This window comes from Gambusia affinis, linkage group LG02 (assembly GCF_019740435.1).
Source record: "Gambusia affinis linkage group LG02, SWU_Gaff_1.0, whole genome shotgun sequence".
In the NCBI taxonomy this organism is placed as follows: Eukaryota; Metazoa; Chordata; class Actinopteri; order Cyprinodontiformes; family Poeciliidae; genus Gambusia; species Gambusia affinis.
This window is the reverse complement of record NC_057869.1, coordinates 33,237,054-33,243,053: the sequence shown is the minus strand read 5'-3', so window position 1 is coordinate 33,243,053 and position 6,000 is coordinate 33,237,054.

Sequence of the window (6,000 nt, the reverse complement as noted above, 5' to 3'; positions counted from 1 at the left end):
AGAATCATTAGAGAGCTTTATTTAGCTTGCAGTTTGGTCTGCACACATTTCAGTCATGGGCAGATGAAATTTACTGCCGCCATTAGGTGTTAGAAGCCTTACAGATCTATGAGCTGTGCTAAATGAGATACCCTTATAAAAATTTCATTGCTATGTGTCATTTATTGTTTTATCACCATGTGGATGAAAAATAATGAATGAATTGAAAGGTGTCATACTGATTGACTGTTTCCTGGAAGGTTGGTTTTTTTATTTCCTACATGAACATTTACTGTAATTTGTAAACTAGGGTCTCAAACTCCAGGCCTCGAGGGCCGCAGTCCTGCAACTTTTAGATGTGCCTCTGCTGCACCACACCTGAATAGAATAATTAAGGCTCTGGAGAACTGATTTACACAAGGTGAAGGTAATTAAGACATTTCATTCCAGTGTTTTGTACCTGTGGCACATCTAAAAACTGCAGGACTGCGGCCCTCGAGGACTGGAGTTTGAGACCCCTGGACTAAAGCAACTCAGATTTACATCTTTTTCCTGATGGATGAACTAAATAATTGTATTCTTCTGAAATATATTTTTGTAACCATACTTATCATGAGGAGATTTATTTGCTTTCTCTATCTAATTGAAACAAACTTTCAGAGTTTACTTGCAAAGTTTAGAACAAAACAAAACAAATCTGAATACTTCAGATTCCATGCAGAAGCACTTTGTAAAAATATATATGCAGTAATATGGAAATATCTTTGCATTGAAATGTGACAAGCTCAAAGGTGTTTACAGTAAAATAGGAATTGGTCCATTTTTAGAATAGAATAGAATAGAATTCAACTTTATTGTCATTGCACTGTCACAAGTACAAACAACAAAATGTAGTTTGCATCTATCCAGAAGTGCTATACAGGATATAAATATTTATTTACAGGTGTACAAGACTAAATATAAATATGGGAGCTATATGCACAGATTATACAGATTATACAGGCTATACAAGAATGTTAGGAAATGGATTACATATGTATTAGTGGGTTTATAATACAAGATAAATAATGGCAGATAAGATTTACTGATTGCATATGTGTGTGAGGAAAACAGTCCGTGGTGTGTGTGTGTGTGTGTGTGAGAGGATAGTCCATGTGTTATTGTTGTATGAGAGGATAGGGGAGTACAGTCCTTATAGTTTATGTTTTATGTCAGGAGACGTTCAAAAGCATGACAGCTGTGGGAAAGAAGCTGTTCTGGTGCCTGGTGGTTCTGGTCCGTAGGCTTCCGTAATGCCTCCCAGATGGCAGGAGGGAAAACAGTGTGTGTGTTGGGTGAGTGAAGTCCTTTGTGATTTTCCTGGCCCTTTTCAAACACCGCTTCCTGTAGATGTCCTTGATGGCAGGGAGCGGTGCCCCGGCGATATACTGGGCAGTTTTCATCACCCTCTGCAGCGCCTTCTGGTCGGAGACAGAGCAGTTCCCAAACCAAGCTGTAATACAGTTGGTGAGGATGCTCTCAATGGTGCAGCGGTAAAAGCTCATGAGGATCTCTGAGGACAGGTGGTTCTTCCTCAGGGTCCTCATAAAGAAGAGGCGCTGATGCGCCTTCATGATGAGTTTGGAGAACTGGTCGTCCAAGTCGGGTCCTCGGAGATGTGGACTCCCAGGAACTTAAAGGTGTCCACACGCTCCACCACTGTCCCCTTAGTGTGGATGGGTGGATATAGGTCAGCGTTCCTCCTGAAGTCCATGATAAGCTCCTTGGTCTTCTCGGTGTTCAGCTGCAGGTTGTTTTTTTCCCACCACTCTGCCAGACGGTCTACATCCTCCCTGTAAGCGGCCTCATCATTATCTCTGATGAGGCCGATCACCGTGGTGTCGTCTGCAAACTTGATGATGGCGTTAGAGCCGTGGACAGGTCTGCAGTCGTAGGTGAAGAGGGAGTAGAGGAAGGGACTCGTCACACAGCCTTGTGGCACTTCGGTGTTTATGATGATGGTGGATGAGAAATGGTTATCCAGCCGGACATGTTGAGGTCGACTGGTCAGGAAGTCGAGCAACCAGTGGCACATGAGTGAACTGATGCCGAGGTTGGTGAGTTTGGTAATGAGTTGTGATGGGATGACAGTGTTGAATGCTGAACAAAAATCTAAGAACAGCAGTCTGGCGTAAGTGTTCTTGTTGTCCAGGTGAGAAAGGACAGAGTGCAGCGCTATGGAGACTGCATCCTCTGTGCTCCTTTTCTGCCTGTATGCAAATTGGTGGGGGTCTAGTGTGGGAGGGAGACAGGATCTGAGGTGTGTTAGGACCAGCCGCTCAAAGCACTTGGTAATGATGGGGGTTAGGGCTACCGGGCGGTAGTCATTGAGTCTGGTTGGGTTGGGATTCTTGGGGATTGGAACGATGGAGGTAGACTTGAAGTAGGTTGGTACCACAGCGCGGGGCAGGGACAGGTTGAAGATGTCCGTCAGCACTCCTACCGGCTCCCGAGAGCTCGTTCTGAGGACACATCCAGGTATGTCATCAGGACCCGCAGCCTTGTTGGATTTAATCCAGCTCAGAGCCGCTCCTATGTCAGTGGGGAGGAAAGTCAGTGGCTGTTGGCCTGGGGTGGTAGCTGTTTTGGTTGCATTGTGGTATTCCCTCTCTCAAAACGAGCAAAGAAGTTGTTAAGTTCGTTGAGGAAGGAGACATCAGAAGAAGCGGGGGTGGTATTAGGGTTCTTGTAGTCTGTGAGAATCTGAAGGCCTTGCCACATACGTCAGGGGTTGGAGTTAGAAAAATGATCCTCCACCTTCCTTTTGTAGTGGTGTTTGGCCTTCTTGATTCCCCTCTTCAGCTCAGCCCTGGCTGCACTGTAAGTCTGTGCATCCCCTGACCTGAAGGTGATGGTGCTGGCCTTCAGTAGGTGACAAACGTCTCGGTTCATCCAGGGTTCCTGGTTGGGGTACATGGTAATGCGTTTGTAGGTGGTGTCACATTCTATGGTGGCGGAAATGTGGTCCAGTACAGATGAGACGTACTGATCCAAGTCTGTATGGTGGAAAATAGTCCAATCTGTATTCCTAAACCGGTCCTGGAGCACAGCGTCTGAGCCCTCTGGCCACACCTTTACTGTCCTCACAGTAGGTTTTTACTGGAAATGCCACATAAAGAGAATGTAATTAGTGCTCAGCTTCTCAGACACTACAATGAATCATTTTAAAGTGGATTTTATTTGTGAAAAAGATCTAATTTGAGCTTTGCTGTGAGCTTTGGTGAGTTTCTAAAATAGATTATGAGCCATAACAGCCAATAGAAACAAGATTAGATCTGTTGCTAACATTTTTATATTGGATTTGGACAACAAACACAGTCAAAGATAATAAAGACCATCTAAAAAAATTTGCTATAATCTGACTAACCACCAAAATCAAAAATATATTGAAAAACACAAAACAATAATAAATGGATATAAATGATGGATTTTTCCCATAGAATAGTTTTAGTGGACTATAGTTGTATGAGGATATTACTCTTGGAAAGAAATCACTTTCCTCCAACAGTTCTTCCTACTTAACTTGTAAAGTCACTAACTGGAATGTGAGATATAAATGCTACATTTATTTTATCATGTGGGGAGTGAGCAGAAAAGAAAAGTGCTTTCATCACCACATACTTATAACAGAAGATCTATGATATGTTGCTGTGAGAGCCGACATCCCTCCACTGTACAGGTATAGGAAGAATGGAGAACGCTGAGGGCAGTGAACCTCAGGAAACTGCATAATGTACCTTGAATTTATTCTAATGTTAGGTAAACGTATCTTGAAGGAGAATAGTACTTAAATAAAAGTCCAACAAGGACTTTTATTTAGAATTGAAACTAACTCACCATACTATCATGATAGATATAATGTTTGTAATAATCAATCAAGCTGCTCCTGTTTAATAAAAACGTGTCATAAGTGGTGTGGGAAGAAACTCAATCCAGACCTTAGACAAGTTTAGCAGACGCTAAACTTGTATGGACTTGTATCACAATTAACTAAACAAACTAACCTCATTTAAAATAAAACTAACCTCATTTAAGTAAAATAAATTGTAATCAAAACTTTTGGAATTGTAATGGTTTCTTTTTTTTTTATGAAAAAAACGTTTTGCTTAAGAAACCTTTTTTAAATTAAAGTCACTCAGTTTTGTTTGCAATTTGCAAAACAAACATCTGTTTCTACATCCCATCTTTGCTGCAGTTTCATGGTTTGTCTTTAGGCCCAACCCAGGAGGTCATGTGAGAGTCACATGCAAAACTGTGAATCACAAACAAAAACTTAGAATCACAAGCAAAGATTTCTGACATGTGCAAATTAACGTTTTTTTGGAAATAACTTTTTCACTTCATGAGACAAAAATGGGTAATTTTTTTTTTCTTTAAACAAAACTTTTTTTGTTTAAAGGGTTAGAGGTCTCATTTTCTCTGAAGTTAATATTGTTATGCTGTGCTATGGACTGAAAAACATATGGATTTAAACACAAGGGGAAAGAATAGGTAGTGTGGTTTAATATAGTATTCTGATCATAATTAATATTGTTTGGCTTTTTTTAGTTCAAAGATGGCACAGAAGACGTAAAGAAAGTCGTCAGAAACAAAATAGAAAGGATCTGCTAGAAGCAGCCAAAGGTAGTGGATTGTTGACCAACTGGGTCAGAACGAATACCGCAGGTAAGAACAAAAAATTAAAGGTTCTTACCATCATCAACATGCAGTTTTTGGTAGTGAACATATATTTAATATTACAAGGCAGCTGTTTAGGTTTAATTATGTTAAGATATACCAAATCCAGGTGTAGAATAATGGGACCAGAAAATATTTTGTTGTAACTCAAAAATGGTTGAAGAAAGTCATGGCCCAGACTATCAAACATTTCTATTGAGCCAATTTAACAAACGGGCAATGACAATGTATTTTGATGAAGCTTTATGATCTGCATGAGAGGAAAAACTGAAGGTAGCAAATCAGCAATGAAGACAAATGAGATTAAAGTTTCTACATAACAATTAAAGTGCATCTAATAATCCAACACTAACAATGCTTAATGTAAATGAGTGTCATGATATGTGGTAGAGGAGGTGGACCCAGGTTGAAATGAGTGATGGTGGTTTAATAATGAAAATAAGATCAAACAATCCAAAGTCCAGGCAGCAGAGCTGAGTGGAAAGGCCAAGGCTCAACACTGGCAGCAACTGGCAAACTAACTGCTAACAGACATCTAGCAACAGACTAGAAGGGACAGCAAGACAGATAAAACAGTCTGGACAAGGACCCAACAAAGATACAGAACACAGGGGGCATTAAAAACACAGAGGGTAATCAGGGAACGAGACACAGTTGGGAACATTCACGAGGAAGACAGGACAAAACAGAAACCTAAAATAAACACCCAGAAAAACTCAAATCCTTTCAATCAGCTCATAAAATATAATCAGGATTTAATAACAAATTAACTCTATCTATTGCGGTCAGTTGTTCAATTTATTTTGCTGGTTTTTGTAAAACAATAAAATTTAGCCTCCCTAAAACACACGCAGTAGAGCAGGGGTCTCAATCTCCAGTCCTCAAGGGCTGCTGTCCTGCAACTTCTAGATGTGCCTCTGCTGCACCACCTGAACAGAATAATTAGATCATTAAGGCTCTGGAGAACTGATCTACACCAGGAGGAGGTCATTAAGCCATTTCTTTTCAGTGTTTTGTACTTGTGGCTCATCTAAAAACTGCAGGACAGCGACTGGAGAACTGGAGTTTGAGACCCCTGCAGTAGAGAAATAACTAAAGGTATGAGGTAACTAAGTGTGTTTCTCCTGTTCTTTCCTCTTTTTTATTATTTATTTATTTATTTATTATTTTTTTAATCAAATTCTTCCTGCAACAAAATATTTTAGCTCAGAGTATTGTGCCACTTGTGACATTATTGGCCCAAATACACTTAACCAGAATGAGACTATTTTTCCTTTGAATGCATCTTAAGAAACTCCTTACTTT